Genomic DNA, 26,289 nt, shown 5'->3' on the forward strand with positions numbered 1-26,289 from the left:
ACCCCGCGGCCGCCGGGCGTCCACTCTTGCCGGCGCCCCTGCCCTGGGCCACGCGCTCCAGGTGGCGAGTGGGGGCGGGGGATGCAGATGTGAGTCTCAGCTCGCCTCCCTCTCTCGCTCCCTCTCCCCCCGTTCCTCTTCTGCACACCTACACCCACCCACCGAGCTCCACTGCAGTTGACCCCAGTGTGCCCACGCCTCTTGTGTTCCAATTCGCACCCCGACGTGGGCTAGCACCTGAGGCTGCGAGCGGTTAGAATCCGGGAGGTGCGTGGGCTCTGCTTTTTCATGTTTGAAGGAAATAATGAAAGGGTGTGACTAGCTCAGGCGGCTCCATACTATCTTGCCCGGTGCTTTCTGAGCATCTCCATCCCAGGCATCAAGTGTCACGGCTTCCCTGTGATGGTGAAAGGCATTCGGGTAACTCCCCACTTCCTGGAAACTTTCTCCCTCGTCGCGCCCTCCCCCATATTAACAAGTTATTATTTTTCACGTAGCGCTAGGTTGCGGGGAGAGGGGTAAAGGCAGGGTGGTCCGGTGGGGGTGCCGAGTCCTCCAGCTGCCTCTCTTGCTTCTTTCCTCAGCTCTCTGTCCTTTTGCGTGTAGCCTCTCCCTTTCCTCTCGGTCTCCAGCCTCCTTCCATCTTCCTCTCCATCTCTGTCCCCAGTTACTGTCGCTGTTGGTCTCCGTTCCTTCTCCAGGTACCTGCAAGCCGTGTTCCAAAGACAGCCAAGTGGAAGGAGTAGCGTCCAGGTCCCTTCCGTCCAGCCTCCTCTTCCTTTTTTTCTCCTTCCTCCACCATCTGGGAACAGGGCCATTGCCCTTTTGAGCTGGAAGCTGGTGCCAGCCTGTCTGCTTGGTCTCCCTCTGACCTGAAGCTGATTTGGGGGCCAGCTGTCTCTCCGCTTTCCAGTTTGGATGGCAGCAAGGGGATTTTAGCCTTCTTGGGGGAAAAAAAAACTCTTGTCAAGGGGCATGGGTTCTAGGGTGAGCCAGGGCTTTGGGGTCACAAGGGCAGCTCTTAGCCTTGGATTTGTCTACTCTGTTCCCGCATCCCTCTTCTGTCCTCTATCCCTTTGTTGGCCTACAGAGCCCTGGATGGATTGGGAGGGAGGGAATGAGACACAAAAGAAAGGGCGATATTTTAGAAGAGTGGAGATGCATGACTCCTCTCCAGAGTCTGCCCACCTCCTCAGTGTGAGCAGCCTCGCGCCAGAGAGCTCAGTAATATTGTCCCAACCGTTACCGCCAGCAGCAGTGTACCCTGCAAATGATGGTTGTTATTCACCTAGTGATTATTCTAACTAGTTCACACGGTCTCCTCCTGCAGGACAAACCCCTTCTTAGCCTGTTCCCTTGCTCTCGGTCTTCACTTCTGCCCCTTTGCTACTCAGCATCACTTTCCCCAGGCCCCCATGCAGGAAGCAGGCTTTAAAAGTGGGAGCGCCAATGCCAGAGGTTCTTGAGAAAGATGGAGGGGAAGGGATCACCTCAAGGGTGGCCAAGAGCTCTACCTTTCCAGCAGCAAGCCAACAAACACTATAGCAACCTGAATCCCTGTTCTCTCCCTTGAAGCTGCAGTGGTTATATAATTCACAGGAGCAATTTTGCCTCCATTCCTAGATGTGGTACTCAGGTGAAAGAGCACCAGGATCTTTGTCACCCCTCTGCTTCCCGTTCCCTTTTTCTTGATTGGTTGGTATTGCCCAGGTTTCCTTTTGGGGGCATGGAGGAGGTGGTGGAGGTGAGGAGGACAGACCTAGGAGAACATGAATATTTACAAAGCAGAGGTGGTTGGCTTAATAACTCATGGGGTGATGAAACCTAATTGCAGGTTAGAGTTTCAGGAGACAGAAGAGCCAAATGATTACTTCTGATTGATGATGGTGATGAACCAGAGCAGAGAACCAACAAAGTTGCCAAGTGGCTGAGGCTGTGCTTTCTTCTCTTCAAGATACCCTTCAAAGAAGTGAATTCACCAATACCCCTTTGTCCCAGCTTTTCACTGGTGCGCATGCTTGTGCGTGTGTGCATGTATGTATGCATGTGTATGCTAAGGATCAGGCATAGAGGCCAGAGGTCAGTACCTCAGATCAACCTGGAAGTTCGAAGAGGGACTGACTTCTGACCTAGGGTTTTGGGAAGGAGGTGACACACACCATCCTTACCTCACCTAAGGTGCCCTATCTGCTCTGGTCCCCTGCCAGCCTCCTACTTTTCTGAGATGATTTTCCATTGCAGGCTCCAGCTAGCAAATGAGTTTCCTAATAGTCAACCCATTTAACAAATAAAACATCAGACTGTCCCTTATCTGCTGGAGACAAGGCAAAGGGGAGAAACATGTGTTCTGGGAGCGGAAGACACACTGTGTTTTTCTTTTAACTGCTTACCCGTACAGCAGAATAGTAATCATCATAATAAAGTAATAACAGTAATGATCACAGTTAACTCTCTTTACAGATGGTCAAAGAACAGTGTTGTTTGCCCCGCAGGAATATTGATAGCGCGTTCTCCTAAAATGCTTTGAACATTTCTGCCTTAGATAAAGAGCAGAGTTGGTCTGGTCAGGGAGCTGCTGGTGGTGTGCTTTGCAGATGCTGTGGTGAACCCTTAGCCCCCGGGCTCTCTCTTAGAGTCTTGGTGATGATTTAGGGCACCTTCAACTGTGTCTCCCACTTCAAACTGCCCGAAATGAGTTTTCTGTGAATAAGACCTACTTTAGGGGCCCGAGGAGTATATTGAGTGAAGATTTGGAGGCTTTGCTGATCTTTGGGTCCCTACTTCCTAGCACAGGCCCCACTCATTGCAGGGAATGGATGCATGATTGAGTGAATACCTTCATGAAGGGATGAATGCAGATGTCAGACTTACAGTGGATGTGGCTTCTGCCTCCTCCAGTAGGTGGCACTACAGGGCTTAGGAGTCAGGACAGGGTTTCCAGGGCCAGTTAGGTGTGGAAAGATAGGGGAGCTTGGGGACAATTTCCTGTCTGAGCAGTGCCTTTTTCACTATGCCCACACCTACCCAGGTACAGAGGATCAGAAAGACCAGCGTGTGTCTCCAAGCAGTACACACACCCCAGGGCCTCACAGACTTGCCGTGGTGCCGAGTTCCTATGTGAGACTTTCCACCCTTTGGTCAGAGAAACCCACTTTGGATTTCTCTCACTCTCTGACATACTTCACCTCTGACTTCCAGTTACCTTGAGCACTGACAGGATCCTGCAGAGTCTTGAAGGAGCCTTTTGTGCGATTAGCTAAGCTTGTCATGGCCACATACTGATTTTCTCCTGGATTTACCACCGACGGTTCAAGAACCAGAGGGCTTGCTGGTTCCTATGCCTGGGTGAACTTCAGGCAACCAGAAATTGGGAGTTAGAAATGCTAACCTGTGGGGTGACAACATTCATCATCTCAAAGGCAGTGTGCCATTTCCCTAACTCTACCGGGGGGAAAAGCGCCCTTAAATAACTAGGTGCACCTCACAGCTGATTTCTGTTTGTGAGTCTGCCTGGGTCTCCTACTGAGTAATGGCAGAAAAGCTCTACAGACCTAGGTTAGGGAGTCACTGAGATTGTTTTTCCCCTAGGTTTCAGTGATGTTTTTCAAGTCCCGCCATTCTCTTTTCTATCTCTGTTTTCCCATGGTGTTTTGAGTTGTTGCGGCAAGTTCCATGAGGGCTGAGGAGCCCTGGCCACCCAGTTAGGAAGGGCTGAGTGGTTGGCTGTGCTTTCTTCCTTTTACAGTAATCCTGCCTGATGCTGCAGCTGCTGCTGGTGCAGGAGTGACAGGTCAGTGGGCCTTGTGCCACCTCGTTCTTGCGAGGCCTTGGAGATGAGTGCTCCGCATCCAAACGCAGGAGATGATTCCGTTCTCTAGGATGGATTAGAGAAACTCCTTAGCCCGTTTGGGAAACACCTGGGGACTTAATGACAAGACTGATTAGCAAAATAATCACACCCATTTATTGTCTTTCTTGATTGAGTCCTCACTGTTGTCTAGGTTAATGTTGGGCTCTGTGGTGGAGGATAGTCAAAGATTGATTAAGAAAAAGGTGTGGGGAATTGTTTTGCAAAATATCAGGTGCTAAATACTTAATAACGTAAGTGCTAAACATTCTGATAATGAAACAGCACTTCCAGTCGAGTCATGGCTGTCAATATTAAAAAAAATTTACTAAACACCTGTTTACCTGGACCACAACGCTAGATACTGTATAAAACAAGTAGCAGTAAGAGGATCCCTCTGGGAAACTGGAATGTTTTCTAGTGTTACCTCAAAGCCAGGCGCTCAGGCATCAGTTGAACCCAATACAGACAAGGCAAAACAGATAATGCCAAGCCTGGAACCTAAACTTCTGGTGTTATGGGAGAGGTCTTCTCTATATTTTCATCTTGAGGTGGGTACTGACTTGCTCAAGGTCAGGCTTTGCTGGCCGTGTAGGTGCAGGCCGGGAGCCATCTGTAGGCCCCGGATGCTCCAGAGTTTGGGAGTTGCTTGTAATGGCAAGAAGGGGCGTAGGGTCAATTCTGTGTTGTCCCCTTTTCCTGCTGAACACAGACTGGACTTTGTCTCCTCCCAGCCTTGTGGCAGTTCTAGCCATGTGTTCTGTGTGAGTGGGAGCCCAGCTGGATGACCTGGCAAAGCCGCGGTGACCTCACAGAACCGGGAGAGCCGAGCAGAGGGGGCCTGTGGGGAAATCATGGGGAATGAGGTCAAAGGTCACAGGGTACCCACTATTTGTGTAACTGAACTCAGTTTAGGGTTTTAAGGGAGTCTAAGGAGGGGAGCCTGGGCCTGGAGCTCAGAGAGTCAAAGGTTGAAAATAGACCTTTCCTTCCTGAAAGACCTAGGGTGAGTTCATCTGCTTAGAACAGAGGATGAGGAAAGGTAGATAAACTGGCAAGAACCCAAACCCCTCTGAGCCTCCACTTAAAACTCCACAAAATAGTAGTCTTCCTGACACATTGACTTCAAAATTGTATTGTGCTGTACTCTATGTGTGTGTGTGTGTGTGTGTGTGTGTGTGTGTGTGGTTCTGAGAGGTGTTCTAGACTCAGAAGTGTTCTCAAAAGGTCTTAGTCAAACATAGAATAAATGTAATGCTCCTTCAGGAATTTACTTTCTGGAATCAGAACATTTTATGGGTGAAGGAACCTTTGGGACACATTCTTATTTCCGGCTGAGAAAACGGAGGCCCTGAAAGGGTCACTGAGGCAGTGATGTGATTAGAGACGTGGTCCTCAGTCTGTGTTCTCCTGCCTTTTCTTGATACGCTTGACATAGGTTAAACCCTTCAGAGAGTACTGGTTCGTGTTTCTGGTTAAATTTTGCTTGCTAAACCTTTCCACCTCCCTATTTGTCTCCCCTCTGCCCCTATCTTTGTAGTACCTTCAACTAATTTCTGAACTGTTATATTGAGGAGCAGAGTTGACAGGCTTGGGGTGGAGGAAATTATCACTGGAAAGGCTTAAAAATAGTTCCTTAAGCTACAAAATAAAAGCTCATATGTGTCCACATGCAACTCCTATCAACTTCAGCTCTTTGGACTGCAAATAAGCGTTTTAATTTGCTCATGTCCTTTCCATCTCACACTAGGCTCATTTCAACCCCTTCAGGGGAGCATGGTGGAGATGAGCAGTCAGGGGGAGATGTATGACTCCCCTTGGCCAGGTGTTGTGAATCTTGTGTACTGGCCAGGTGTGCTGCTAACCAGGACCTGGGCACACAGATTAGCTCTGGGTTGGAAACCATGGAGTTGTATAGACTGTAGCTGGCCAGAGGACAGGTGGTCATGGATTCTGAGGGACAAAGGCTTCCTCCTGCTACCTTGTCAAGATCTGATCTCCTAGGCCCCCACCTGTTCCCAGGGGTCACTCCTAGACTGGTGGTTTAGATTCAGCACGGGGAAGGAGATTCACCCAGGACCTGCCTTTGACAGTGCTATTATTCATGAAGTGCTCGTAGGCATCTCTGAGAAACTGGAAGGCCTTTCAGGCTACCGTGGTTTAGCTTTAAGACAAAGACATGAACCAGCCTCATGCTTAGAGATGTGGCCCTGGAGCTCTCTGAAGGAAGCCACCATCCCAGAACATAGTGTTTTGATAATGTCATGAAATATTCAAGCTGCCCATTTGCCAGTGGGGGTTTCTTTTCATACACTCGGCTACACTTGGTGTTGCCCACTTGAACCTAGCTAAAAGGAAAATATAATCTTGTCTCCTGTCCTTTAGAGAACCAAGCCAAAACCCAGGCAGTAAATGAATGTTGTTCCCTGTATTGCCTGTGGGCAGAAGTGTTGACTTGATTACTCAAATGAGCTCTATTTACTTTATAACCATTGTGTCATGTTCAGTGACTTATATTGTTTTTTTTTCCCTTCCAAAAATAATCCACATTGGGCTAAAACCTTTCAAATACATTAGTTAACAAAAGAAAAATAACTACATAAAATAAATAAGGCTGTAGCTAGAAAAATAACTTGGGTCACATTCTTTGACTTGATCTCTTTGAGTTTTGAAGGAACCAACTCTCATTTTTTCACCCACAAAATGAAGCTGATCATCCTTAGTCAATCAAGGGTAGCTGTGATGTTCACATGAGTGGAAATCACTCTACAGAGGCTGTTGATTCTTATTCTTCCCATCAGAGAGCAAAACATCAGAGGTCAAAAAGGCAGCATCATGAAACAACTTCCAAAGCATTTCAAACAACTTTGTATGTGTTATCGGAGGGCTGAAGTTATTCACAGTTTTAAAAATGAAAATGTGAAAATGAAGAAATGAGTCTGAAGTGTGCTGGCTGAAACCAGAATAATCAAGGGAGAAGCTAGAAGTCAGTCAATCTGGGCCTAGTATTTCGAGACAAAGAGACTAGTGCTTTTCTTGATAGCTGTAACTGCCCCTTTACCAGGAGAATGCAGGACTATTGTTTTCAACCCAAGCATTGGGACTAGGAATGCGGGTTTTCTTCTGTCCTGTGGCCGTCCATCTGCCGTGTTGCCATTTCTCATGGCCATAATACATGGCTCCCTGCCTTCAGCTGCAAGTTCAGAGTCAAACTGGCCAACAGTCTTTTGTTGGATCAGATACCTACAAATAGGGTCATTGAAAGGAAACATGATAGACAAATCTGTATTGCCTTCCTTTCTAACATGGATTCTCCAAACCTCAACACAAACTTCAAGAGTATAGAATGGCAGATCACTTGGGAGAGAAAACCTTGCTTCAAAACTAAATCTTGCCTTTAGAAAATAAACTAAAAGTGCTGGAGGTTTGTAGATAAAGTGAAGGAACAGTTCCATATAACCCGAATCACTTATCAGAATAGGAAAAGATTTTACTGTCGTGTTTTAAGTGGCAGGATTAACGTTTAATTTCCCAAAGCAAAAAATAATCACATCGTGATGAAGTATGCAGGGAAACTTTTGCATTTCAGCTTGCACCTTGGTCTCTTCCTTGAATATGGTCTTATGAAATGCAGAGGCATCTTTTTAAATTCTTCTTTAAGAGAAAAGAACACTATATTGAAGTATAATATCTACCTTTTTATATTTTTAGAATGGGCCAGGAGTGGTATTTATTGAATGCCTAGCATGTCTCAAGTAATATTCTTCATGCCCCATGCACTTAGCATAATTTCATCTTTATGCCAATCTTATGAAGTGGATCTTAACAGTATTTTTCAGATGAGGAAACTGAGGATCAAAGATATTAAGTAATGTGGCAAGGGTCACCCAGACTACATTGGAGTTTTGAATTAAATTCAGATCTGTTGGACTCTTTTCTATTATTTTTCCATTTATTATCTTTCTGTTACTATAATGAAATTCCTGAGACAATAAACTTATAAGGAGGAAAGATTTATCTGGCTCATAGTTTTGAAGGCCTCAGTCCATGGTCGGTTGGCTCCACTGCTTTTGGGCCTGTGCATGCAAGGCAGCGCATCCTGGTAGAAAATGTGTGGAAGTGCAAAGCTGCTTACCTCATGGTGGCTGAGAAGCAAAGAGAGACAGGAAGGGGCCAAGGTTTCATTATCCCCTTCAAAAGCATTCTCCCATTGGGCTCCACCTCCTGAAGGTTTCACCATCTCCCAGTAGCACTACAGGCTAGCAGCTAAACTTTCAACATAGGGATCTTTGGGGGATATTCAGATCCAAACAGTAGTACTCCATGTGGGGAAGAGTTGGAAGAGGAACCCACTACCCGTTTATCTGGGAAAGCTACCTTACTGAAGCTTCATGAAAGCTTGCTTAGATTTTCTTTGTGGAATCTCCTGATTCTGCCAAGCAGGTGTGGATAAATAGCTGAATGCTTGTTCTTACTTGACAGCTGGTATGTGGTCTCTCTACACAGAGTTCCCTCCTAGTCACAGACATTAGCTATTGACTTATTCCCGTGGTTTCTCCCAGGGCCCTCTTGGGTTTTTCAGATCCCATTGTGGACCTCCACAAAGGATTTAGATCAGAAGGCCTTGTCATGCATAGCCTTGCTCTCCTACCCATTGTTGGAGTGTCTGAGTGATATGGGCAGTCTCTAGTCTCCAAGATTCTCATGAGTTCCAGGCACCATCTTTGCAAGCTGAGCTTCCTGGACTTTGTGCATGAGTTGTTTTAAAATAGTGGCTTGGTTGAGATATACTTCATGTGCCATAACATTTGCTCTTCTAAACCGTGCCATTCAGTGGGTTTTAGAATGTTTACAGAGTTGTGCAATCAGCACCGCTATCTAGTGCCCGTATATTTTCATCACCCCAGAAAGAAACCTTGCGCTCACTGGCAGCCGCTCTTCATGCTGCTTCCCTCTGGCCCTTAGCAACCAAGAATTTACTTTCGATTCTGAGGATTTTTATGAATTATTGATAGCTGTAATAAGCGTACAGTTGGAGTTTACCATGTCTGTTGGCCACACACCTCATCAATTTCAGACCTAGGTATAGTGTGACAACCTACATGATCAATGATAGGACTGAAGGGAAGCATATGAAATTAGGCACCTGGGTGTCCTTTGAAGGTGGGATTAAGCACTTCTGATTATAAAAATGGTTTTAAGAGTTTTCTTAAATATTCAGTAAAGTTAAGTCTGTAAGTCAGACTAACTGATGGTTCAAGATATGAATTATGATCTGTAAAAATATATAACAGACTCCCAGTATAGAATTTCATCCTATATCAACCACATGCTGTAAGATTTTGTCCCTCACAAAGTCATACAATTGCCATTTGAGCCATTTTTAATTGTACAATACAGTGGCATTAAGTGTTTTCGCAATGCTGTGCCACCATCACCTTGATTTCCAAAGCCCTTTCATCACTCCAAATAAAAACTCTAACCATGAAAGGACAAGATCCCAACTCTCTTTTCCCTAGTTGGTGCTAACACATCACCTACTTTCTGTTTGGATGAATTTGCCTATTTTAGATCCTTCGCATAAGTGTTCTTTTGTGTCTGGCTTATTTAACCTAGGCAGTGTTTTCAAGCCTCATCCATATCATAGTGTGTGTCAGAACTTCATTCCTTTTATTGCTGAATACTACTTCTTTGTAAGCATCTGCCACATTTTGTTTATCTAGTCATCTGTTGATGGACACTTGGGTAGTTTCCACCTTTGGCTATTATGATGTTGCTGCAGTGAATATTGGCATGCATGTACATATTTTAGGTTGTGTTTTCCATTATGTTAGGTGTAGACCCAAAAGCGAAATTGCTAGGTCCAATTTAGGACTTTCAACTATACGAATCTGCTTCCTCAAGTGGCTGCCCAAGTGTGAATCTCATGTGGATGAGAATATAGCTATAGCTATCCCATGTGCCAGTATGGAAGGTCTAGTATTCTCTTGGGGCCCCCAGTGCCTTTATCAATGATTTGACTTTAATTGGGTGTTGAACAGTCTAGCAGCTACCTTTGGATGAGGAGTGACTGATCCTGCCCCTGTTCCCAAAATAATGAAGGTCCCAACATTCAGTTCGGCTTTCACCTCTATGCCGACCAGGCTTTCTAACTCAACAGGAAATGGGTGTTTGGCAAGACAAAGCTATTTAGTCTGTCTCTGTCTGTCTCTCTCTTCCTGTCTGCATAGTCCAGAAGCGCCCCATGCCTGTAGACAGAGATATTCAGCCTGATAATTACTTAGGCTGTGGGAGATGATGGCTTCTGAGAGAGGTGGGGTTCAGTCCTCAGTGGACTGCGTGTGCCTGAGCCGGTTGAGGGCCACAACATGGCCAAATAGATGAGGACTCGCTGTCACCCGGGACTCTCATCTGATTCCCACACAACTTAGGACTAGGCAAGGGAAGCAGAAATATGAGAGGGAAAGTACGCAGTAGGGGGAGAGAATAAGGGAAAGACAGAGGAGAGAAAGAAGAGGGCCAAGGTACAAGAGCAAGGAGAAATAGCGACACGTACAAGCCCTTTACTGTGGATTGATGACCCGATTAAATGATTCTGGAAGTCACTTTCCAAACTTAGGATGGCTATTTTTGGTAATCATTTTACTTAAGATTAATACCATTGGCCACATTTCTGGCTTAGCACACTGAACTCTCCTAACCCGAGTAAGAAGTAAATATACATTATTCCCTCAGCTGAACCCACCCATTGAACATGGGTGTGGACGAAAAGATTCCTGGGCCCCTACAGGAGCATGAAGTCCATCAGACTTCATACTCTGAAGGGCTGTGCACTTAGTTAATTCAACTGCTAGTCACTGCCTTCACTGAATTCAGCTGCCTTCATCTCCCACTGTAGGTCTTGCTGACAGGTACATTTTTTCCCACCGTCCAGAGCTGGAACAGTGCGCAGGCTTTCTGCAAGGCTGTAGCTTCTTGCCATGTTGCTGCAGGAGACATCCTGAGGATCCAAGCTCCACACCCAAATGAACTGCAATTGACTCAGTTCTCATCTTTGGTCTGCAGTGGATAGGATCTTGTACTTTTCTTTTTCAGTTATTTAAAAGACAAAAATTTTGACCTCTGCCCAGCTTTCTGAAAGACCAGGAGATAAAAACCTTTTCCAGGATAAATTAGCTGTGAAATGTCTCTGAAAATGAGGTATCGTGTGCCAACTGTGATGAAAACAATCCTAAATAACTCCTCCATCTGAATTGGAATGGTTGGTCATTAGCAAAAAGATATTGAGCATCTGCTATCTATAAGACAGGAAGGCAGTTTGCTCATAGGATCTTTGGATTCAAGGAGACTTTCAAGGTTACACAAGCTCAATTATCCTTTCCTTTAAGGAGTGTATAGACTAGTAGAGTCAACATATAGACTCAGATGCACAAACACCTACAACCATAATCTGAGGCAGAATATGAATTATGTTACAGAGAGACAAAGATATAATAAAGGAGGGCGATGTAGTAGATGGAATAAATGGAGAAAGCATATATGAAGGTGGCAGTGGCTGAGCTCTGAAAGGTAGACAAAGGTGGGATGAACATTCCCAGCAAAACAGGATAGCCAGTAGTATGCTGAAGGCATTTGTATGACTTTTAAAGGAACAGTGAGTTGAGTTTGGCTAGAATGCGATTTTTTTTTATGTATGTGGAAGAAGTGGGAGAGGAAACTGAGAGAGCAGAAAAGGACCACATGGAGAACCCACATATAAGGGTGAGGAGTTTGCTGTCGTGAGGTAGGAGACAGAGGGCCATTTAGTGTTTGATCAAGAGTCTTGCGTGGTCAGAATGTGAGGCAGGGGAGCTGAGGCTACAGGTGGAAGACAGTTCTGAGAGTCTTGCCATTGCCCAGGCAAGAGAGGGAAGGGAAATGGCTTCCCAACACAAAACTAGAGGGTAAGGGAACCCTGTGATACTGTCTGGATGGAGAGAATAGATGTGTTTGGAAAGCAGAGAGGAGATCCCAGCATGCATGCAGGTGGGGCTCTTTTAAAGAAGGTGATATCTGAAGCAGTGGAAATGATGAAATCACTATGGGGAGAAAACAGAGAAAGCATAATGAAGGATTGAAGATGGAGCCCTTCCATTTACAGGATAGGAAGAGGGTAAAATAGTGGAGATGGAATCATGGTAGTGGGAGGAAAGCCTTGCTCTGATGGGCTCATGGAGATCAGGCAGGAAACATTTCAAGGAGCTCATCTCTATCAGTGTTGATGGAGTGGTGGGAAGGGAGAAGGAAAACTAAGAAACAAACGCCACTGGATTTGATGATTTGGGTATCATTGTGGACTTTGGGTTCAGAGTGGAGTTATCCAATCTGCGTACTGTCAAGGTATGGGGTTGGCATATGGATACCAGTCTTTCAAGAATTTGGCCTTGGATGAAAGGAGATGGGAGGTACCTTTGCCACGGAAGAGGCTGGGAAGGTAATAAAACAAGGAAGGCAAAGAAGTCATGAGGCAGATCTAGAGAAACGTAGTAGTAGGTCAGAGACGAGAGGAAGTTTAATCTACCAAAGAAGGTGGTTCTGTCTTCAGAAACAGACACGAGCTAAGCAGAGGGTGAGAAAATGTAGTGTGGCATGAGGGGTGCTGGAAGATGGGTTGTCAGGGTCTCAGGGGGAGGTGCTTGGTGTTGAGAGAGATAAAACAGGAGAGTGGAGTCTGAGTTTGAGGTGACCAGAAGAGGGACAGTCAGAGGGACCCCTGTGGGACATTCTGGAGAAAACCCTGAGGCTTCCCAAGTCCCAGAGGAAGACTGACCAAAGTCAGGAAGCGTGAGTTAGGGGCCAGCACTGACCAGCATTTCTAGAGGAAGGCTTCTGAGAGCTGAGTTTGGCCAAGGGGGATAGGTGCCAGTCAGATCAAGGGGCAAAGCACTCTGCCTATCCAAAGAGACATGCAAAGCTAGGATCGGTGTGGGAGAATCAAAGTTGCCTGGGTCCGCTGTAGTGGCCGGTAGAAGTAGAGATTCAGAGATGCATCATATTGGTAGGGGTCAGGAGTCCAGCCTGCTTCTGCTCACATGGGTCATTCATCAAAATAGCTGGTCAAAGCCCCTTGAACTTTGAGTAGGTTACAAATGTGCAGGGGACTTTCATTAGGAAGCACGGGAGCAGAAGAAGATGTCAAGCTTGTGGGGGGGGTGGCACTTTAAGGAGGGTAGTGCTATAGTTTGGGTCTTAAGTGCCCTCCCAAAGGCCCACGTGTTGAAGGCTTGCTCTCCAGGATGTAGTATTGGGAGGCAGTGGTACCTGTAGGAGGTGGAGCTTAGTGGGAAGTCCAGGTCAGTGGGAGTGTGCCTCCCAAGAGGAGAGTAGGACCCTCGCCTTTTCTTCTTTGCTCCTTCGCCATGAGGTGATCAGACCTACCCTGTCATGTGCTTCTGCCACAGGCCCAAAACAACAGAGCGGGGTATTGAGTCCTGTAATTTTCTGTCCTTATAATTATATCAGAAGGTCAAATTCCTGAGAACAAAAAATTATCTTTTCTTTATCCTATTCCCTTTAAAACCCTGCAAGCAAAATGTTTCAAACCACTGGAAAAAGCTCAGGTTGGATCCCCTTTGAGCTTTGCAATGTCTAGATTTCCCTGTCATCAAGAAAAAAAAATGATATCCTGAATGCTTCATGGAAAGATATGAGTTTTAGGTGCCAAAGACAATGTCACTCTTGGAAAGCCTTGGAGAAATGTGCTGTGCTGGTGGCTCTAGGTTTATGGTTGGTGCAGAGAGGAGTTAATGGCCAGGAGGGAACCCAGTGCCTGTCACACATGCAGGGGACTCTGGTTATGAGGGATCTGGCCCATAGCAGTAGAGTGCTGGAGGCCTTTCCAAGAGGTGGCTGGAGGGGGAGTGATGCAAAGGCTGATGTCTCTGAGTTGGGGAAGCTGGATCCTGCACTTCCATGCCATTCTCTGCACTGGCCAGGATCTCTCAGAGCAAACAGGGACCAGTGTCATTCTTATATGTTGGCATTGTTCCAAAGAGAGGCACAGCTACTGACTTCTCGTAGCTGTGGTTTGGAGTAGAGTGAGCCCACCGTGGTGAAATGCACGGACAGCCCTGTGGCCTCCTTGTATTATTTTTTTTTCTTTTTTCCTCCTTGTTTTTTCTCTGCCTTCTTGTCGTCCATCTCCCCTGTTTAGAAGCGTGCGTTATGACAGTGCTGGCCTAGTGGCCACCATTTCACCACCCTGTGTAGCCTCAAGGGGAATTCTGCTTGCAGAGTTTGGCCTTATTCTGATGAACCTCAAGGGCAGGGCTGACCCCAACTCGATATTTTTCTGGGCTTAGGCAGCAAAAAGTGTTGGGAATTTTTCTTTATTCTGCACCTCCCAGCACAAGTTGAGCAGAATGAAATATTTTCCTCAGAGGGTGTCAGTTGCAGAATGAACTCAGGGTTCAGATGGACAGGTTTTCTCCATTTCAGCTGCTGTTGTGCTCCAGAGAACTGTCCTCAGCAGTTTTTGAACTTTGGTTTGGCTTTCATAAAACAGAGGAGAAAAGCAAATCCTGGAGAAGGAAATGACATGAGGAAAACATGCTCAGGTTGGGTGAAGCGCTGGATGAGCTGGTGCCCTGAGCAGTGGGAACAGCTCCCCTAGAGGTTTGCAGGTGTCACATACGGTGAGTGTGGGCTCTCAGTAGTGGGCTCAGCTGCCCTAGACATCCACCAGTGTCACAAGCTGAAGTTGCATTTATGTTCCCTTGGCCCATGGACTGGTGCACTCTACTGCTATGGGCCAGATCCCTCATAACCAGAGTCCCCTGCATGTGTGACAGGCACTGGGTTCCCTCCTGGCCATTAACTCCTCTCTGCACCAACCATAAACCTAGAGCCACCAGCACAGCACATTTCTCCAAGGCTTTCCAAGAGTGACATTGTCTTTAGCACCTCCTAAATGGTTTTTCTTAGGTCATGGTCAATTGGAAAGGAAGAAAAGTCACAATAAAGGCCATCTAACTTGTGTCTTTCAGGCCCAAAAGGAAGCAAACAGAAAGTCTAAAACCAAGAGTCTTAGGGAGAAGCTCCTCTAACTCTTTAGCTAAACATTTGTAGTTTTTTTTTTTATTTGCATGCCAGGTGTGTGTGTGTGTGTGAGTGTGTGTGACGTGTGTGTTCATATGTGTGAGAATTTAGCAACACATGTGAAAGAATGACAAGTGGGAGGAGAGAGCAGTGTGCCTTAGCTTGAATCCCTCGATAGCGTGCTGTCATATGACATAGCTGTGTCTGGGAACAAAGGCATATAGGTTTAGAGGGACCTTTACTTCTTGCTTTGGCATTCTAGTGGGGAGGTTTTAGATCCCTCTTGCTGAGGGATCAATTGTTCCAGGATTCTTGGGTTCGTGCCAGGATCTTGGTTCTTGCTCTGCCTCATGGGTGCACAGCTGGGCAGTTCGTTTGCCCTGGCCCTGGTTCCATGTCCCCCAGCCTGTTACAGCTTCATTGCCTCAGCTCGTTGTTCAAGTTTTATGTTCTCTTTTCCTTCCTAGGACTAAGGATTCCCTGTCTCCCGTGCTTAGCCTGTATCATTTAGCATTTCTCTTCACCATAAAAAGAACAAGTTCTCCATTCCTCTAGGTGTGGCCTGCTGTGTTGTCAGAATGGGAAATCTGCATCTGTGTTTACCATTAGCAATACTTCTGCTCCCAGCGCAAGGACATTGCAAAGACAAGTGAGACAACAACGTGGCCATGCCTTAAAAACACTGATACGTTTATGAGGAATAGATATGGTACATGTACCTCCACTTGGCTTGTTAAGTGATTTTTGCTTAAACTGGGCATTTAGTAAAACTATATTTGTAAGAGTGAACTGCCAGGAAACAACATGATGTGATGTATGTAATAGTTTACTTCTTTAACCATTGCTTCCATTCCTGGCACCTAGTGAGCGCTTGTCTGTCTGTTAGGACTTGCTCATTTATAGAGTATTTTTAATTTTCAGGGTGCTAGTCCACTGTTACTCTTTTGTAATATCATTTGATATTAGAAACATACATTAGCTATATTAAAATACTTTGGTATATTGGTGTATGAATTTTCTGTTACTGTAACAAATATTTGAGATAATCAGGTGTTTATAAAGGGAAAAGGCTTATTATGGCTCTTGGTTTTAGAGGTTTTAGTCCTTGGCTAATTGGCCCTGTTGCTTTTGGGCCTGTGGTGAGGCAGCACATCATAGCAACCAGAGACTGTCAGGCAAAGCCCTTCATTCCATGACCAGAAAAGCAAAAAGAGAGACAGAGATATAGATGTAGATATAGATAGATATAGATATAGATAGATATAGATATAGATATAGATAGATATAGAGAGATGGAGAGGAAGAGAGAGAGAAAGAAAGAGAGTGAGGGAGAGAAAGAGAGAGTTGGAGAGGGAGAGATAGAGATAGAGATAGAGATAGAGATAGAGATAGAGATAGAGAGATACGTGAAGACAGATAGGTGAAGGGCTGTCATCCCAGAATCCCTTTTGTAATGTCCCCGGTGACTTAAGACCTCACACTAGACTTCACTTATTGAAATTTTCACTCCCTTCTAATAGCATCAGTGTGGGAATCAAGCTTTGAACACATGGGCCTTTGGAGGACACTCAGTACCAGGTCTCTTAGGAGGTAAATTTGGTGTGTTAGAAGTATACCAGGTATATCTGGCTGACTCATTCTGCTGTCTTTACTTAGAGAACTAAAGACTGGACAGACTATCAGTCACCAGTCATCAGTCAACCAGTCAATCAATCCGTGTTAAATGAGTGCTTGCTATAAATCTGACACTGTAATAGCCCTTTGGCAGAGGGCATAAATAAGCATAACCAATTTTGACAGCCATGTATTAAGTGCCTACCAGCTACCAGACAGGCACATGCTAGATACACTGATGAATAAAAGAGACGGACATCTGCCGCCCTAGAGCATGCAGGGGAGCTACCGACTGCGGTTGCACTGGACTTTCTCAGGAGTGTCCGTAATGACAGCCATGCTTGTGTGGGAAGTGAGTGACTCCTCCAGACTCTGAAAGTCTTGCTGGGTTTGGAGCTACAGTTTAAAACCCAGATTCCACCGTGCTCCAAATCTATAACAATAAACTAGTCCAGCAGTTTAGCTTTTGGCACAAGCAGGTCAAATGCTGAGTTGCAGTCTTGGTGCCATTGAAGTTCATCTTTGTTTTTTGTTGTCCCTTTCTGGGTGCTTCCTGTGGCTGTGGAACTTTCCTACTTCACCCTCAGATTTAGGCCTCTTCTTTCTCACCTCACAATCCCTCTATCAAAACACGCCCCCCACCCTCCGCCCAAAGGGTCTGGAAACACTGTTCTTGCTCATCCTGGTAACCCTGGGCATGTCTTAGATGAATTTATTCTCCCTGGAGGTCAACTCCAAGAGAACACACAGGGTGGGAAGAAGAGTGGCCCTTATAAGGACACAGCTAAGAGCTCCTCTGGGAGAGGCAGGGCCACCTGGAACCTGCTCAGAGGGAGGCTGGAATCACTCATTTACATTCTTGTATAAATTTAAGTCATTTTATCTTCTCTTTGAAGTATTTGCTTGCTCAGCCTTTTCTCTAATTGTGAAATGAAGGATTTTGTCTCCTCTTCAGGAATTTGAGGCATCAGCAAATAAGTTCAGGAAGAATTAGTAAAACTAAAAATTAGTCTGTGGGTGATTTTACTGAGCCTACAGTTCCACAGTAAATCAGGGAAAGGATCTATCTAGGATGACAAATAGATTTCCAGTCCTATGTGGAGTCAGGAGTGGTTATGGCTGCTTAGTCTACAGTGTCAAAAAGGATTCAGATCTGTCACCATTGTTCAAGGGAAAGCGTTCAGTGATTGATTAGTGATGTCTGCCACAGAATGAGGAAGGAGGCAAGGCAAAGCAAGCAGCATATCTACTATTGTGGCCATTCTTCCTAGAGTTAGAGAGATGCTCAAGTTGTATTTTATACAATAAGTTTATCCAGTCAATTCTGTCAGGCAAATAGCTAATTCAATGAAAAGTAAAAATTAGTTGAAATGTGTTTGGTATAATGTGGGAAAAGAACCCTACTCATTTAATAAACTTACTTTCACTATGTAGATACATTGGTAAGTCAAGACATTTTTAAAGGTGAATTAAACCTGAGAGTTTCTAATTTCTGGTCTTTCTTGTAAGAATCTCTAGATACTTGTAGGTTCATTGCATATTCTTTCTCAGTGTCTTGCAAGCTGTGACACATATTTGCCTCACTGTCTTCCAACTCAGTCTCTGTGACAGATTTGTTTCCAGTGTGAATGGGGAAGCTGGTGCACAGAGATGATCTGACCTGTCAGTGGTACGTAGCAGGCTCTGTACAGGTGAGGGTGGACTTGCCTCCTTCTTGGGTGCCATGAACTCTCTGTGACTCCTCTGGGGTCTCCCCAAGGGGGTGGAAATTTCTATCCGGTGGATTATTATTGATGCATTGTCTCAGGGGCTGGAGAGTGTATGTTGGTGCAGTGACTCAAAATAGCTGTCTGTTCCCTCCTTACAAGGTTCAGCAAGTGGATGAATTAGACCCCAGTGCTTTGATAAAATACTTTGGGGTTTATAGGATGGAAAATTTTGCTTGGAAATGAAAATAACCCATAGCCATTCGTGCCCTGAAGTTATCAGTTAGTGCTATCTGAGTCAATCCTCACCATCTCTGGCACCCTTGGGGAGCCTCCCTGTGGTCTACCTAAAGTGGCCTGAGTGTGGCCATATTTGGTTTTCTAGAGTGTGTGAGCTTTGGATGTGGCTTTGAACCTGCCAGCACCCACGTGGGGACCCAGAGCTAGCCCTGGATGTAAATGACCCAGGCATGGAGGGAGCTCAGTAGAGGTGGCAGAGAGATGTGGGTCCATTTACTTCACATAAATCAGCTTTTGGGCTGTGAGTGCCTTAATGCGTTCTTTTGGTTATAAACAGTTTAGAGCCACGAGAGCCAGCATCTTCTCACCATGTTCTTTTTAGTCCAGGCCTCCGTTTGGATTTGTTTTTACAACCTAGGGCCTTGATGATGGCAAGGAATTGTAAGGTGGCCATTCTGAAGAAAATAAGCTCTGCGTACAGAGCCCTTCCTCCTGGAGCGTGTACCCTCCCTCCCCGAGTGCAGACAACATAACCCTGCTCGCTGCTCCCGGTGGACGCTGGCTCAGTGCATCACCTTTTCACTAGTCCCCGCCGCTAATTATGAGGGAGAACGGCTATTGTCCTTATTTTACAGAAAAGAAAACCGAAGTTGCAAGAACCCCAGTAATTTGCCGAAAGTCACACAGCTAATGAATGGCGGAGTTGGAGTTTCAATCTAGGTGTCCTGTTTTCTGAGCTCTTGCTCATAGAAAGCCCTGCCAGCTTATATTGTTTCTCTTCTAATTTGGATAGTTTGTTGTTGGGCCGTTGAGATCTTTCTCGGTTGCTTAAATAGCAGCCCATATGCTGACAGAACAAGGCTGTGGATACTGCTCAGACACCCCCAGCCAGAGGAAAGCTCGGGTTGGGGATGTGCGTCCTCACAGAGTGCAAGCAGCCAGGGAATCCATTTTGGTATAAACAGGGGTGGGTATATTTAGAAATAACCTCTAGAGACTGTCATATGTGTTTATCTGCATGCTTTGAGATAAAAGTCAGGGAGGTGGGTCAGGAGGAAAGAGCTTGGCCTGACATCCAGTTGACACATGGCTCTTTCCCAGGGACACAGGGCAGCCTGATACATGGGGCCTATTTTAGAGTCTTTCTTTATCGGTTTGGAATTGTCACTGTCGGCACTGCAGTAAAAGACTAGCCCGGATCTGCCTTTCCTGAGTTGAAAAAAAAGATCATCATGCAGGCTTGCCTTCAACTCAGTCATTCCCCAGCATGTTCACATGTTGTAGGGCTCTTTATTTTCTCTCCCTAGCCCACCCATAGTTGTAACCTTCTGATTCATTGTGTAATTTAGGACAGAAACTTGCAGAGCAATGTCAAGAGGGTCTGTTTTCACTTCTGGATCTTACACACGCTTAATATGCTTGCTTTGAATGCATCCCAAGAGGCAAGTGCGTATCTGTCCCAGGGGGCAGCAGGGCTCATGGAGAGTCTAAACCACATTTCTTTTTTTCCTCCCTTCTTCCCTCCCTTTCTGTTCTTTTCTCACTTTCCTCCCTCCCTCCTTGCTTGCTCCTTCCTTCTTTTGTTAAGCAACATGCATTTTTAACATTTGAAAAAAAAAATGTTTTCCAAGGGGTGGGAAAGGGCAGCAGAAGTTGCACCTCTAACACTGTGTGTTTTGCGCTCCCCAAATTATTTGTTGCTGGCTTTTCTTTCTAGTTGATTCCCATTTACCCCAGAGTCAACTGGGCTTATATTGGGGCCGTTGCTGCTTTCTTTCTATGAGGTGACCTGGTTAAAATGACTCCTGCTTTCTATAAGGGGACTTCTTAAGTGGGCCACCCTGTTCAGAAGACCTAGGACATGGCCTGCTCTTTGCTCATGTTGTGGCTGTGTGTGAGGACACAAGATTCTGTTCTGCGGGACCTCCCAATGAAAGGGAATTGAGATGTGGAATGTGGACCAAGCGCCCATGGAGTCTAGGAGAGGGATGGGGGGCACTGGCTGGGGCAGGGCAAGCTGTTGTAAGTGCTCAGCGGGGCTTCTGTGTTACGACTAATTAACTATAGCTTAATGATTAGCAGCAAGATGGACCAGTGTTCATTACAAATGTCCACTTGAGGGATGAATGGAATTTGATTTAAGGTGTTTATCTTTGGGATCAGTTGGGAAATTTAATTTAGAGACAATGAACAGCCATGTATACAAGTTTGTGCGTGGTGGGGTGGTGAGAGTTTGAGGCGTTGAAATCCAAGCATCAGCCAAGCTTCTAGGAAAGTGTTTCATGTTGGGGGATTTTCCGTAGGTACGTGATAGGCTTTGCAATTGATTACTGAGATAGCTCTTTTCTGAACTTTTTTTTTTCTTTTTCAAGAGAAAGGTAACTTTCATAAATGCCTAAAATACCTAATGTTATATATTGTAGTTTAAAATTTTTATTTTTATTTTTTTAAAGAGGAAGGGAACGACTTTGGCCAGACTTGCCTGAGGTAGGATTTGGAATTAAAAATAGCCACCCTTAATTACAGATAGTGTACACCAGGCCTTAAATGAGGAGTTTCATTTGAGTTGTGTTGTTTAATTCTCATAGCAGTCTGGTGTGTAGAGGTGAGTATTTTAACCGAGCAAAGGAGAGAGTAGGTCGAACGTAGCCAATAGCATAGTGGTCCATAAAGTTTGGATCTGGCTATAGGGCATAAGATTTGGAGTTTGAGAATGGACAAATGTTACGGTCTTACACCCCTGAGGGTTGGGGGTGTTGGGAGTGAGAACCTTCCAGAACTTACTATTTAAGAAAAGGAGATGAAAAACACTGTTTAATTATCTGGAGTAGACAGCAGGGAAGCTTACTGTCTGTCTAGAGCTTGCTGAATCACCTATGAGAAAGAAACGTCAGGCTTGTACCACTCATAGGCGTGGCATCTGAATTTATGGCCACACAGTGCTTACGATTTTAGTTGGTGATGGCCCATATGTACTGTGGGTCCCTTCAGACTCTGTGACCAAAGAACACTGTCATCTCTTAGCTTGTGTGAGCACACCCTGAGTTTTGCACAGTGAGAAAAATCACCTGCTGACCTGGTTTCCAGAGCACATCCTTGCTATTAAGACACATGACTGGGCTTGCATATTATAGAAACTTTAGGATAAAAATTAACACTGAGCTGTAGGACGTAGAAGGATGGATGACTGAATAAAGAAAATGTTGTATTACATACTTCTGTGAGCTGAAGTCCCCCCCAGTGTGACGGTATTTGGAGATGGGGCCATGGGGGGATGATTAGCTGTGGAGAAGACGACAGTGCGGCCCCATGATGAGATTAGTACCTGATAAGCAGGGACACTGGAGAGCTTGGCTTCATTTCTCCTCCTTGCCATGTAAAGACACACTGTGAAGATGGTTGTCTGCAAACCAGGAGACCTCTCACCAGAACCAGCAATGCTGTTATATTCATCTTTGACTCCAGATCATGAGAGAATAAATTTCTGTTTCTTAAGCCACCCAGCCTATGGTGTTTTGTTATGACTAAGATACATTCCCTGGGATATTATCCAACCTTTAAAAAGAAAGAGATTTTGTCATATGTTACAATGTGGATGAACCCGGAGAACGTTGTGCTAAGTGAAGTACGCCAATCACAATAAAAGTAATGCGATTCCACTTACGTGAGGTATTTAGAGTAAGCTCTTAGAAAGTAGGATGGAGGTGGGCAGGGACCTGGGAGGCAAGGGAAGGGTATATAGTTCCAGTCATGAAGGGTGAAAAAGTTCTAGAGATCTGTTTCCAACAATGTGCATATAGTTTGCAATGGTTTACTGTAAACTTTAAAATGGTTAAGATAGTTGTTGTACTTTGGCTGCCATAACAGATTGTCATAGACTGGGTGGTTCAAACATCAGGTATTTATTTCTCAGGGTTCAGGAGGCTGGGAACTCCAAGATCAAGGTCCCAGAAGTTCTGGTGTCTGATGAGGGCTTGCTGCTTGGATGGCAGGAAGCTGTCTTCTCAGTACATCCTTGCTGGTAGGGAGTGGAGCGCAGAACACTCTCATGTCTCTTCTCTGAAGGGCAATAGTCCTGTTTGTGAGGGATCATATGATCTAATCATATCCCACCACCATACTACAGCCTTGGAGGTTAGGATTTTAAATACAGTTTTTGAAGAAACCCAAACTTTCAGTCCACCACAATGATAAAGTTTATGTTCTGTGGGGATTTTTTTTGCCACAATAAAAAACAAAAACAAAAAACTACATTGAGGATAACTGATACCTACAGGACCTGTAAGACATAAATGCAAAACTGAAGCACATTTCTGATGCTCAGAAACTTTCACAGTTTCATTAAATAAGCAATTCTGATGGAATCTAAACTGATAATAATAAGAGTAAAACTTCATAACAAAATAAACTACCATTAGGAAGAATCAACAGGTACAATAAGCAGAATTACTACTCCAAGAATCAAGTAATAGACAATTAGAAAATTAATGTGGGAAAATAAATGTGTTTGAAACAATTAAAGAGATGGAGGAAGAAATGGAAAATATAATAATGGAGTAGTGCTGGATTGAAAAAAAGATTTTAAAAGGGCCCAATTGTATGTCTAGAATTAAAGAACAGATGAAATAAATAACTTAATGGCTGTGTTAAACATCAGGTATAACATAACAGGGTATAAAGTCAGTGGATTGGAAGGTAGTTCTGAGGAAATTGCCTAAAATACAGCACAGAGATGTAAAATATTGCATATGAAAGAGCAATTGGAAGAATTAGGGGGAAAGAATGAAAAGGTTCATTATATGTTTTAATGGAGTTCTTAGAGAAAATGAAGAGAATGATGAAAAGGAGTGACTTTAAAAGATGATGCTAAGAATATTTCAAAGTTAAAGAAGGATATTGATTTTTAGATTGTAATAGCACTCTGGGTATTGAGCACAGTAATTAAAAATATATCCATCTCTAGACACTCAACATAGAAAACCACTTGAATGTCAAAGAAAATGGGAAAATCTTACAAGCAAGCAGGGAGAAAAGACAGATAATCTCTCTACAAACAGCAGACTTCATCAGCCACGGTAAGGGTCAGAAGACACTGAAATAGTATCCTCAAAGTGCTCGGTGAATATCAAACTAGAACTTCATACAAAGCTAGATTACCATTCAGGTATTTGGATGAAAGGATGTTTTTCAGATAGACAAAGACCGAGAGTGTTTATCACTCTGTCGATCCTTGCTGAAAGAACTACCAAGGGGCACATTTAATAAAGAAGCATTAATTTTCTTTTAAAGAAGACTGAGAGGGTGATATGAAATTGAGGTTTTAAACATGGAACAGCAGTAAGGTGGGAGGTCAGTGAGAGGCAAAGTGGAATCAAAGATCAGAATTGAATGCATTCTACATCTTGGCAGTTTTCAGGTTTTTCAGAAGGACAATGCACTACAATATTTCGTAATTCAAAAGAAAATAAGAAGTATATCCAGGCACTGACCTTGGACACTATGATGATTAGTAGCATGGTAACTAGCACTTTGTGTTATATTTTTCACTTAACCTTGCAGCAACCATATGGAAAAGGGAATATTCTCATTTCGAGAGGTAAAATGGCGGTGGTGGGGGGTGCATTTGTCTTTTGTATCCTCGTTGCCCAAAATATGTACAATGGTAGTATGTGATCAGTAAATGTGGGTGAACCCAACGAAACTGAGGTTAAAATACAACAAACTTGCCCTTGACCCACGTGGGAGTTCAGGTTGGTCTTACCTTTAGGTTTCTGCCTTTTCTTCTGTGGTCTCTGTCCTTTCTGTTCCCTCCTCTGGGCAGATTCCTTTCTAGAACAGTGAGACACTGGCTCTATGCTTCCTGTACACTGGTGACCCATGTTTCCTCATGTATTCTTTACTCCTTGGGTCTTGTCCCGTTCAAACACAAAGCCCTGGTTGTGTGGTTACCATGGGTCACATGGGCCAGTGGAGTCTCCTTGATCTTTGTTTTGATTTCGACAAGCCTTGGCTCGCTGTCTCTCCCTAGTTCCTGTGTGGTACGCAGACAACATCACCAGCACCATGTTGCTAGGAAATGCAATAGCGATCATAGTGTGTGGAGCACATGTCCTCTTTCCTCCCTCCCATACACACCTGCCTTTCCATCTGTTCAGGATGCTTCTGGCACCTTGACCCTGCCAGATACTGAGATGCTTCACTGCATTCTGGATCAGGGATCCTAGAGCGTGGATGTCTTTAACCAAGGAATTATCAGTGGGAAAACCTGTGTCCGGGGTTGCTAAGCTACACTGGACCCTAATCATATATGAGAGGAGAGGTGCCACGAGTGAGATGTCCCATGTTCAAGGAATTTTCATTCTCTTTGGCATACTTTGAACAAAAAGGCTACATTTGCTCAAATCTTCTTTATGTCCTAGATATTGTATGTGTATATACTTATGTATATGTACGCGTATACACTTATACACACATCGGTAGCCCCGTGTGACCTGGTTGAGCACAGAACAAAAGGAGAGCTCTGAGTGTATTTAGGTTCCTATTATTGGCTTCTCACACACTGTCATTCTTTAGAGGATTTTTATCTTGGTACATTTGGGGAGACCTGAGATCAAATTCCTACCAGAAGCATTCTTAATTTAAATCGCCAGCGTTAGCAGGCTTGGCAGACAGATGGTGTCTTAAAGGCAAACAAAAACTCTTGGCTGGCTACTGTGGATGCCGTAGGCTCCTCCAATCCCTCCTCTTTTCCCCAAAGGGCTCTCTCTGTAGATCCCAGCATCACCAGGGTGACCCTGAGGTGCTGAAGTGTGTTTCCTATAGTTTTGTGGCTAGACAGAGTATTTGACTTTCCCATAGGTGTAGCTGAGGATCAGGTTTATCTTTCCTAGAGAGAAGCTGAGCTGGTGTAAACAGCATTCACCACACAATTGAAAGAGCTGTACTCATGTTCAGACTCCACCACGCATCTCAGGTGTGGTCTCAGTAAGGCCTTTGAGTCTTAGATTCTGCAGCTGGGAATTGATGGTATTTACCTCTCTAAAGGGTATTACTTTGTAAAGAGTATTGAGTGAGATGATGCAGGAAAAAGAGCTTTGTACGCCTTAAAACACAATATAAATTTAAGGCATTGTTACTCCCTGTGCTTGGAGAATGCATTGTGGGAAGTTAATGGGCCTCACTGTGCCATATTTCAATGCCAGGAACAACGAGAGCTATCAATAAACATCGATTAATGATGAGGCAGAGAAGCTGTTTGACTCAGTATGGAAGCCAGTGCTTTATGAATTAAATGCAAGCATTCATTTGGTCATTCATAGAGCAGATATTTATTGAGGGTCTACTCAATGCCAGACGCTGAGAGTGTAGCAGTGAACTGAACAAGCAGAGTCATGATTAACGTTTCCTCTGGCCTTGACAAAGTTAGAAGAATGAAGTATGTTGTTTTCATAAGGTTAAATTTATTCAATAGAAACAATTGTGCTTTATGCTGGTCGTATATCTCTTCTGCTCTTGGTGTTAAACGTCTCTCCTTTTGGCAATGAAGGGGATAGTATATTGTAGTGGATCTTCGAAAAATTCCTTACACAGTGAAATAAGAAAAGCTATTACTGGTCCTTGAAATCTAAAAGCCTAGGGGCCACCAAGTTGGCCCTGTTTCCCACCTGATGCGGACTTGTCATGAACTTAGCACCTTAACAGGTGTCTTCTGGTTTCTACATGGATAATTCTCGGGAAGGAGACCTCTGTCGTCAAAAGGCAGCTGTTCCTGTTTTTAATACCCTTTACATTTTTAATGTCTGTCTT

General features: G+C 44.6%; 1 protein-coding gene across 14 annotated transcripts in view; it reads left to right on the plus strand.

Annotated features, from left to right (window-relative positions):
- Positions 1 to 26,289, plus strand: part of Cacna1c (calcium channel, voltage-dependent, L type, alpha 1C subunit) — a 625,400-nt gene that overhangs the window by 1,174 nt on the left and 597,937 nt on the right. The window lies entirely within an intron of this gene.

Source organism: Chinchilla lanigera, unplaced genomic scaffold (assembly GCF_000276665.1).
Source record: "Chinchilla lanigera isolate Chin_1 unplaced genomic scaffold, ChiLan1.0 scaffold00053, whole genome shotgun sequence".
NCBI lineage: Eukaryota > Metazoa > Chordata > Mammalia > Rodentia > Chinchillidae > Chinchilla > Chinchilla lanigera.